Here is an 11,957-nt window from a genome sequence, read left to right on the forward strand (position 1 = left end):
TGTGAGATACTCTGAAGAGCGACAAACCAGGCAGGCAGGCTCCATTGTATATAGTGAGTGGACTACCTTTTTCTCCATAAAAATCGTTTTATATTCTGTGTACGTGCCATTGAGCGCTATAACTTTATTTAAAAATAACATGGCAACGCGTCAATTCAAACTTTGTTTCATGCACGCGTGGTACAAGACCTCCCTAGGTAAACAACCGCTACAGGCGTTCAAATTAGCACGTGGGCTGCCATTTCGTAAAGAAATGAGCTCCACCGTGTCCCCGCGCGGGTGTGGCTGGGCACGAAGCGTGAGTACGTGCACGGTGGACCTATTCTCTTCTTGTATATGTACACCACCTACGTGGGGTTGTGTGAGAGAGATACATACCTAGAGAGATATAGTGTGTGGGTTCTTGAGAGTTTTTTTGGGGGGTCAATAAAAAATGTAACATATGCAATGTGTGTGAAATAGAGTCCTGGATATAACATATATATAGAGGGGGCGATCCACGAGAAGAGAGTGGAGGTATCATCGGCTTGAGGTGTCCATAGAATCGAAGAGAGGGATGATGTGTGTGTGCGCGCGCGTGATCGAAAAGGAGTGACATCAAATTTGTGTGTGCCCACGTCAAAGATATAGAGTGGCTAGCCTACTAGAACGTGAGATGGGACATGTGCAGTTTGTCTCTGTGGCATGGATACCTACCTGCAGTGCTCGACTATCGGTGTGTGGTGGGGGAAGAGGGAGGCCCAATTAACTATAGAGGTATAATGGCTGGTATATGTGTGGAGGAGGACAGAGGCCTACCTCATGTATTAAGGAGATCGATCCGCCTCATGTATTAAGGGAGATCGGTCGGCATCCATGCATATGTGCAGGAGAGGAATAAGGTTGGGAGAGAGACAGAGCTAGAGTGTTGGAGGGGTGGTAGTGGAGTTCCTTCTAACAAATGGTGGGATAGGCTTGCTAGACAAACGAAGGGCACGCCCGCAATATCAATAAGAGAGGAGATGGTTGCTTGTTGTCTGTGCACATGCCTGTGAGAGACGGGTTAGGAGGCATGCACGAATGATGAGGGGGGACGATGTGGCTGTGATAAGCAGACATAACTACATAGGAAGATCAATCGCCCTTTGTTAGAGAAAGGAGAGACATAACTTGTGAGGTACGTCGATCGATGGGGGGTAGTTAAAGTCGATCTAGGTATATGCTGGGAGATCAATCGGTATACATGCATGTGTGTGTTAGAAGCAAATGAGGCACGAGGAGAAGGATAGAGAGAGAGGGATGCATGTAGGAGGTGGTATGAGAGGCATACTATATCGAGGGGGAGGAGTGTGCGAGTTCGAGAACGATGAAAGAGTGGTGGGGGTGAGGCATGGACGGTGACAAGAGAAGAGGGGAAGCTTGTGTTTGTGCTAGGCACACCTGGCTAGAGAGGCATATCGATCGATGTGTGCCGTAAAGAAGGAGCTGGGGGCCTACACACACCGTGGGTGAACGACCTAAAGTGAAAAGATGAATTTGCGCGATGGAGCTAGAGAATGCTGAGGGAGGGTGAGAGGGATGCGGGCGTGTGCATGCACAAGAGAAATTTAGTGCTAGCTACAAAGATAAGAGGGTTGTGTGGGTGTAAAAGATGAATAGAGATCATATATACTTCATTATAAAAAGTGAATTCAGATATTTGAAGAATTTATCATAGTGTTTCAAACCGACGCATGTGTGAATATATATAATGGTGATACACATGGTGTGGTTATGAACATGTTATACTACATTTAATATATTTTATCTCTACTCTTTTAAAAAACGGAGTTGTTGATGTTGGTGTGCCTGCCATCCTGCATTATAGGCCGTCTGATTCATATCTGGCGGATAGCAAGGAAACTATGATGGTTGAAGTTGGCAACAATCATGATTGTAGATTCTTATTGAAATAGATAAACGAATTCAAATTTAGTTCGAATTGCAGCGATAGTATAGACATTTGGAATGCACTAAAATGTTGGTATGAGTAGGTTACATGCATTATACAGCAAGCGAAAAAATTTAATCGGACATAACATGGATTCATACTCCCTCCTTCCATCTATATAGGGCGTAATAAGATTTTTAAGACCACCTTTGACTATTGACAAGATTAATAGTACATGACATGCACAATATGAAAATTATATCATTGAAAGAACCTTTCACAGACGAATTTAATGGTGTGCTTTGTGTAAGTTGCATGTCATATATCATTGCTCTAATATTTGGTCAAAGTTAGCATCGAAAAACGCATTAGGCCCTATATAGATGGAAAGAGGGAGTAGCTTTGAATAGCATTTGTATAGTAAAACAGGGCAAGACTCTCTCTTTATGTGGTGTGAATAGTTTTATTTTTTTAGTTTTCTTTTTGGTTGAGGGAAGTGTGAATTGCTTTGGTACGTACAAGTACAATATTAGTACATGTTAGTCTTGTCCCTAAAATTCAACCCGCGTCTTGTTATACCCCGAAAATTCAGATATCGTGCTCCCAAAACTGGCGCCTTCACAACCTGCACCTTGCTATCCCGAAATTACAACGCGCGCGAAAACTCCCTCCAGCTGCCAAATCCCGACACGCGAAATCCCCCTTCTAACCCTGAGCCGAAAGGGCCGCTAGTTCAAATCGGTGGGGGGTACTTTTGTAACACACCCTACATTTTGGACAAGCGCGTCCCTAAGTCATGCTTCACCCCCACCCATCGCCCCCTTTTCGCCACTCGAAATCCCAGGCCGCCATAACCTCTTCGCTCCAGCCGCGAAACCCCACCCTCCCCCATCCGCCATGTCACCGCTACCCAGCCGGAGCCTCTTCCCCGACGATGTCATCCACCGCAACAGCTCGACGTCCCTCATCCACCTCCCCAGATGAGGATCCGTCGTCCATCTCGCTGTCCCGCCGGTTCAGCTGCCCCGTCCTCCACCTCCAAGGAGCTGCTCCGACGATCGCCTCGTCTATCGCGGCTGCTCCATCCCCACAGCACCGCCTTAACCTGCTCCACCGGAACCGCAGCATCCTCACCGACTCCTCGAACGAAGCCGAGGCCTACTCGGTGCCACCAAAGAGGTTGTACACTCATCGCATTGCACCTTCTCCTTAACTGGACCTCCCGGCGCCGACGGTGCTCCATCTCGCACCCCCATGGAGCGGCTACCTTGAAGCCGGCGCCGCGGGCGACATCTCCATGGCATCTCTCCCCCAGTGCGAGGCCCCTTCGGCGGTGTTGTCCATACCAGCCGGATCTGCTGCTGCTGCTCTGGCTCTCGCTCGATCACTCGCTCGCCCAGCTGCTGCTGCTGCTCTCCCCCTCGCTCGTGTTGCTGCTCTGCTCCGATTAAGCCACACTTTAGTCGACTGAATCGACTTTTGGGTCAGCGATTTTCAAGGGTTGGGGGGCTCGCCGGAGTTAAGGAAGAACCACCCGCAGCGGGGATGGGGGCTCGCCGGAGAGGTACCCCACTATCTATCTTAGGGTTTAGGTGGGGCGGGGGGCCTAGAGGGCTGGCCGGGGCGGCGGTGGCGAGTTGTTTCGGGGTAGTGCTGGGGCCGGCGGTTCGGCCGGTGGTGGCTGGCGGCTCAGGGGGGTGCAGGTTGAAGATGAACTGCAGGCCCTCCCTAAACTACATGTCAAGTGCCTCTCTGCTACCATTGCGTTCAGTTTCGACAGTAGCATTCAGATTCCACAGTAAATTTCAGTTTCGACAGTTAAGTTCAGAGTCAACAGTTTTTACCTCATCTGTTGTAGTCAGGTGGTTTTTGGTGTAATTTTACATCCATTTTACATCATCTATTGGAGATGCTATTAGCATCCCACTTGAGATTGACGATGTCTGTCTTGTGCTGCTTCAGCCTTGACGTCTTACGGCTCACCGGAGCTGCTCCAACGACAGAACGATCCATCACAACAGAGCAGTGCCCTAGACACCGTCTACAGATTCCTCAGATCTTCCTCCACACCTCCGACAGCCACCTCTGCCTCAACGGCTTCAGCGACCAACCCAATGATGCTGAGGTCGACACGGCTACGGCAAAGAGGTTGTACACTTGTTGCATCACTTATTACTATACATTCACGTTGATCCATTAGGGCTATTTTGGTTCAACGGAAAAACATCGATCCACTGGTTGTTACCATCACTCTAAATTTCTGCATGCTCTCCTTACATAATCTCACCATATTTTTTTCGTATGCATGTCAGATATTGTACACAGTCATGTTGAACATGTAGAGAAAAAGAGAAGAGTTTTGCGCGGCAATACAATGTCATGCAGACATCGCTCCATGGTGGGTTCAATGGCAAAACCTCCCCACCCCTCTCCAGATTGTAATCCAGAGGAAGATATTTGTTCTGAGGCGGATTCAAACGCCGTTGACCACTCCTATTTACCCCCCAAGGTGTTTGTTCTACCTTGGCATGATGATGTTAGTCATATCATGCATATGTTGCCTTGTAGTGCCTACTTTTGACATCATATATGTCATCTGCTTAGTTTAGACATGTTCTGTAATGCCACCTATTTAGTTTCTATATCATATATGAGAATTATGCAGTTTCATGTCTTTTAGCCAGCCATAATATATGTGAAATGTGCAATGCCATCCTGTTTAACCAGGCATCATATATTTGAATGATATCTTGCCCATCCTTTTCTTCATTACATTTCCATTTGTCAACAATGTTTGTACATTAAACTACTCTTCCCGTGAATCACCCATTTGGGTGGGAGATGGAAAAATCTGGAGTGAAAACAAGGCCTTCAGAGCAGACAGTGCTACCTGTCGAATCAGATCTCTTGTTGGGTCCTGATAGCTCCTCAGAGATGGATTCAGAGACAGATGACCAGTCCTATTCCCCCACTGAGGTATATGCTCTAACTTGGCACGGTTATACTGCTCATATCATGCATACGGTGTCTTGCATTGCATAGTTTAGACATCATATACACAATATTCAACACCATGTTCTTAGTTCAGACATCATATCGAATGCCCTCTGTTTAGCATATAAATCACATATGTGAATTAAATGATGCGATCCTGATTACTTAGATAACATGTAGGTGAATTATGTCATGCGATCCTGTTTAGTTATTCATCATATCTTTGAATTATGTTATGCTATGCTATCCAGTTTAGATAGACATCATATATGTGAAATTATGTCATGCTATCAGTTTTAGTTAAACAATATACATGTCAACTATTTCATGCCCTCTTTTTTCACACTATCTATTGCATCTGTCTCTCATACAATGTCTGTACATTCAACTATGTTTCCTGTTTATCAGCCATTTGAATTGGAACGGGTGATGCATGTATCTAGTGGACTAAAAACACAGTCTTCAAATAAAACAGTGCTACCTCTTGGTGGAGATAGCACCCCGGTTGTACATGCACAAGAACCAGCCCTACCACACATAACCCAAACTCTCGTAGATTGTACCCCTACTGCAATGGATAGAGAACCAGCTTCACCCAATCTAACCCCAACCCCAGCCGATAGTAACCCAGTTCTTGTTGAAACAGCACCATATCCACCATAGAGCTCCCAAACAAGAGCAGTTAGTAAGGCAGCTACAGTGCCCAAAGGGCCAGTACTATCACGACGAACCCCAACTCCACCAGTTAGTACGCCTATTCCTATGGAGGAAGCACAACCAACTAGTCGTAGTTTAGCATCTATCACATTAGATGTTGTTAAATCGTATGTGCGTATCTTCCCATCTTGGAAATATTATACTAAAGATGAAGGAAAATGCCAGTTGCAGGTGTTTGTCCAGGAGTTATGTGTAAGTAATGTTATTCATGGCAATTACTTTGCTTTGTCCCATACATCCTACCTCCATGATGGTTATAATACAGCAAATTTTCCCATTTTTCTCTATACAAAAGGACCGATTTGGAAACTCAGGATGAGGTAACATGTGTTAATACCTCTGCTATCTTCAAGAATGCTTGGTGGCAGTATCGGAATTACGTGAAGAAAACATACTTCACCGGCAAAGAAACTCATCAAATTCTCTTACGTTCTCCTGAGACACATTTACTGGACGATGACTGGGAACGCCTTGTTCTGTACTGGTCCTGAACCAAGAATGTGGTAAGGTCTATGAGCTCATTTTCTATTTTTAAGTATTATATTCTTGCGTCTTACTCTACTCTGTTCATGTAGAACAAGTGCCTAAACCTGAAGAACAATTGTTCTAATTTAAGATTCCATTGCTATCATAGTTCAAAAAAGCGATAGGCATTAATTGTGCGTTTTGCCACCGCCTTGCGCTTTACTAACCAAAGCGCATGCTTATGCGCAGTTATGCACAGATTATGCGTAGTTATGCGCTATGCATTTTGCCAATGCCTAGAGCCTAGGCGCGCCTTTTTTAACTATGATTGCTTTGCTCTTGTATCACTGTATTTACTCATACAAACTTATTTTTAAATTGAAGGATCCAATCGAAACTCCAATGGCACAGCAGGTATGTTCACGCATGTTTCTTTAACAGGTTTGCTCTTATCAATAGCTCTATTGATTTAAATTTCAATTGTGTATACAGTTGACTTTCATATCATGCACATTACTAGCATCACAACAGAGCCAATAGTGTTGTTGTACATGTAGACCCATGGTACCCATCTGAAATCTTGTTGTGCCGTGTAGTTTCCCACGCTTTGTATTCTTTCACTGCCGCTTTGTCTTGAACTGATATGATTTGAACCGTGTCTCTATTTTGATTTGGCAAGACAATGTAGTGACCATAGGACATAGATATATGTTTGTTTGATGCTTTTATTATGTACTAGTACTTGGCAATAGAAGACTTGGTAGTTTAATCATGTCCACCTTACTGATGAACTGGTTCACCGAAATGAGTTTCATCTACTAGTACATGCTAAACTTGTTATGTGTCTGCTTGTTTCTTCTTTTAGAATGCTGATAGAATATTGGGGAAGAGTGCCTTATTAAGCAATGGTAAAGGAAGTAATGCAGATAAGGTTCAGGATAGTGACACATCCTTGTTGGTCTCCAACAAAGCTGATAAAACAGCTAAGGAAGACTATCTTGAAGATAGTGAGACAACCCCAAAGTCTTGTCTTGGTTTAGTGTTCGAGTTACTGGCCACTACCGCTTGCACAAGCTATTCAAACTCACTGTCTGAATCAGTTCGGTTTCTTGAGTCTCAACTACAAGCTGAAAGACATCGATCAGATGTGCTGCGACAAGAAGCGGAAGGACTGCGGAAGTCCCTGGAGCATTCAGATGCATACTTTCTGGTGCAACAGCAAGTGTTGGAGGATTTTAGCGCCATACAGGACAAAGCTAATCAGCTTGCTAAGCTTATTGCCAGCATGGTGGATACCCAGGATAACGTTTCTTGAGCTCTTCTGAAGTTGTTTCAGTTATGCTCTTATTTTGTTGCCGCGTTTATTTGCACTGGTGGCCAATTTTGATGGCTAGTGTATGTAATGTGCTGCTTTGTTCCGTATATTTGCACTGGTGGCGAACTTTGATACCCAGTGGATGTAATATGTGTAATAGCGGTAATAGGCTAGCGTTAATTGCTTGCTTATTTGTTTCCTTATTGTCTTGTTTAGTTGTTTGCTTGTAGTCACTGCAGTTCTTTTTCTGTTTTTTTCTAGTGGCCACAATAGCCTATTTTGGGTAACTAGGCCAAAATAATCATGGCAACACATGGACTGTTGTAACCATGGGCCTCCTGTAGGCCATATGATCCATCGGCCTTCTATACGGGCCTTAGGGTCCATGGGCCTTCTACGGGCCGTAGGGTCCATGGGCCTTCTACGGGCCGTACGATCCATGGGCCTTCTACAGGCCGTACTATCCATGGGCCTCATACGGGCCATAGGGTCCATGGGCCTTCTACGGGGCGTATCATCATTACGCCAATCATGGGACGTACTATTCGTGGACCATAATGGGCCGTTAATAGGTCGTATTTGATAACTCTATGAAAACAGCCCAACGGGTTTTTTTGACATGAAAATGGCCCAACGTATTAACGGTCCGCAAACGGGCCGACTGTAACGACGGGCTGAATTTGGCCCACAAGCAGAAAATGACAGTAACGGGCCGTATGTAACCGAATGCTACAAATGAGCCCAAGAATCAATGGGCCGTGAGAAGGCTGAAAGATAACTTGGGTTGCAAACGGCCCAATGGAATAACGGGCCGTTAATGGGTATAAAGTGATACACTGTTCATTATGGGCCAGTTTCACCACGGGCCGTTAATGGGCCAAGAGTTACAAAGGTCCTCATATGGGCCGAAAGAAGTCATGGGCCACACATGGGCCGGAAGTTAAAACGGGATGAATCATATTGGACGGCCCAGATGATGCTACTGGGCCTAATTCGGATAGGGCGTAACGGGCCCTGGGTTAGCGGGCTGTAAATGGGCTATATGCGAACAAGCCGTTAACAGGCTTTCCGTGGGTCAGCCCGCCACCTTTTGACCAAGTCAAACGGGTCGGCCTTTTCACAGGAATGGGCCTCTGTTGGGCCGTGCCATGTGTCACCGTATCATAGGCGCCTTCGGTCCAATGAGCGGATGACATCTGTCCCAACGGTGAGCCGACACGTGTTTCCTCCAGCCAATGATGATTTTACACGTGGAAAATCCCCATTGGTCGGGGCTGTTAACGGGTTATCGGATCCAAAACCCGACCCGATAGCTTAACGGTGTTCCGTTACGGTGGATGCCACGTGTCGGTCACCCTTGACGAAAGCACTTCTGTGACGCGCGATTTATCATCAAGGAAATGGACACTTCCGTGATGATAATTTTGGTAATGTCATGGAACACTTCTACGACAGCACAGGTATGACTATCTTGATTCTGTCATAAAATCGTCATGGATATACATGCATGCCAAAAAACGCGACCTACTGTGACAAACACGTATCATCACGGAAGTGTATTTTTTTTTGTAGTGTAGGCTTGCTGGACGGTGATGGGTTGGATGATATTTATCATGTAATCGAGTTAGTTTTGTTAGGGTTTGATCCCTAGTATCCACTATCTTCTGAGATTGATGTTGCTATGACTTTGCTATGCTTAATGCTTGTTAGTAGGGCTCGAGTGCCATGATTTCATATCTGAACCTATTATGTTTCCATGAATATATGTGAGCTATTGATCCTATCTTGCAAGTCAATAGTCACCTATTATGTGTTATGATCCATTAACTCCAAAGTGACAATAATCGGGATACTTACTGGTGATGACCATTGTTTGAGGAGTTCATGTATTCACTAAGTGTTAATGCTTTGTTCCGATACTCTATTAAAAGGAGGCCTTAATATACCTTAGTTTCCAATAGGACCCCGCTGCCATGGGAGGGTAGGACAAAAGATGTCATGCAAGTTCTTTTCCATAAGCATGTATGACTATATTCGGAATACATGCCTACATTACATTGATTAACTGGAGCTAATTTTGTGTCACCATATGTTATAACTATTGCATGAGGAATCACATCTGACATAATTATCCATCACTGATCCAATTGAAGGAAATATGCCCTAGAGGCAATAATAAAGTTATTATTTATTTCCTTATATCATGATAAATGTTTATTATTCATGCTAGAATTGTATTAACCGGAAACATACTACTTGTGTGAATACATAGACAAACAAAGTGTCACTAGTATGCCTCTACTTGACTAGCTCATTAATCGAAGATGGTTATGTTTCCTAACCATGGACAAAGAGTTGTTATTTGATTAACGGGATCACATCATTAGGTGAATGATCTGATTGACATGACCCATTCCATTAGCTTAGCACCCGATCGTTTAGTATGTTGCTATTGCTTTCTTCATGACTTATACATGTTCCTACGACTATGAGATTATGCAACTCCCGTTTGCCGGAGGAACACTTTGTGTGCTACCAAACGTCACAACGTAACTGGGTGATTATAAAGGAGCTCCCTTATTGGAAAGTAGTTCATCACAGAAATCTGTTCCTGTGACTACTACACCAATTAGTGAGGAAGCTAATGATGATGATCATGTAACTTCAGATCAAGTTACTACCGAATCTCGTAGGTAAACCAGAGTGAGATCCGCACCAGAGTGGTACGGTAATCCTGTTCTGGAGGTCATGCTACTTGACCATGACGAACCTACGAACTATGAAGAAGCGATGGTGATCCCAGATTCTGCAAAATGGCTTGAGGCCATGAAATCTGAGATGGGATCCATGTATGAGAACAAAGTATGGACTTTGGTTGACTTGCCCGATGATCGGCAAGCCATTGATAATAAATGGATCTTCAAGAAGAAGACGGACACTGATAGTAGTGTTACTATCTACAAAGCTAGAATTGTCGCAAAAGTTTTTGACAAGTTCAAGGTGTTGACTACAATGAGAGTTTCTCACTCGTATCTATGCTTAAGTCTGTCCGAATCATGTTAGCAATTGCCGCATTTTATGAAATCTGGCAAATGGATAAACAAAACTGCATTCCATAATAGATTTATTAAAGAAGAGTTGTATATGATACAACCAGAAGGTTTTGTCAATCCTAAAGGTGCTAACAAAATATGCAAGCTCTAGCGATCCATCTATGGACTGGTGCAAGCATCTCGGAGTTGGAATATACGCTTTGATAAGTTGATCAAAGCATATAGTTTTATACAGACTTGCGATGAAGCCTGTATTTACAAAAAAGTGAGTGGGAGCACTACAACATTTCTGATAAGTATATGTGAATGACATATTGTTGATCGGAAATAATGTAGAATTATTCTGCAAAGCATAAAGGAGTGTTTGAAAGAAGTTTTTTAAAGAAAGACCTCGGTGAAGCTGCTTACATATTAAGCATCAAGATCTATAGAGATAGATCAAGACGCTTGATGAGTTTTTTCAATGAGTACATACCTTGACAATATGTTGAAGTAGTTCAAAAATGAAACAGTCAAAGAAAGAGTTCTTGGCTGTGTTACAAGGTGTGAAATTGAGTAAGACTCAAAGCCCGACCACGGCAGAAGATAGAAAAAGAATGAAAGCCATTCCCTATGCCTCAGCCATAGGTTCTATAAAGTATGACATGCTGTGTACCAGATCTATTGTATACCCTACATTGTGTTAAGCAAGGGAGTACAATAGTGATCTAAGAGTAGATCACTGGACATTGGTCAAAATTATCCTTAGTGGAATAAGGAAATATTTCTCGATTATGGAGGTGACAAAAGGTTTTTCGTAAAAAGTTACGTCGATGCAAGTTTTGACACATATCTGGATGACTCTAAGTCTCGATCTAGATACATATTGAAAGTGGGAGCAATTAGCTAGAGTAGCTCCGTGCAGAGCATTGTAGACATAGAATTCGCAAAATACTTACGGATCTATATGTGACAGACCCGTTGACTAAAATTATCTCACAAGAAAAACATGATCACACCTTAGTACTCTTTGGGTGTTAATCACATAGCAATGTGAACTAGATTACTGACTCTAGTAAACCCTTTGGGTGTTGATCACATATCGATGTGAACTATGGGTGTTAATCACATGGTGATGTGAACGATTGCTGTTAAATCACATGGTGATGTGAACTAGATTATTGACTCTAGTGCAAGTGGGAGACTGAAGGAAATATGCCCTAGAGGCAATAATAAAGTTATTATTTATTTCCTTATATCATGATAAATGTTTATTATTCATGCTAGAATTGTATTAACCGGAAACATAATACTTGTGTGAATACATAGACAAACAAAGTGTCACTAGTATGCCTCTACTTGACTAGCTCGTTAATCGAAGATGGTTATGTTTCCTAACCATGGACAAAGAGTTGTTATTTGATTAACGGGATCACATCATTAGGTGAATGATCTGATTGACATGACCCATTCCATTAGCTTAGCACCCGATCGTTTAGTATGTTGCTATTGCTTTCTTCATGAC

Source organism: Triticum dicoccoides, chromosome 6A, assembly GCF_002162155.2.
Source record: "Triticum dicoccoides isolate Atlit2015 ecotype Zavitan chromosome 6A, WEW_v2.0, whole genome shotgun sequence".
NCBI classification, from domain to species: Eukaryota; Viridiplantae; Streptophyta; class Magnoliopsida; order Poales; family Poaceae; genus Triticum; species Triticum dicoccoides.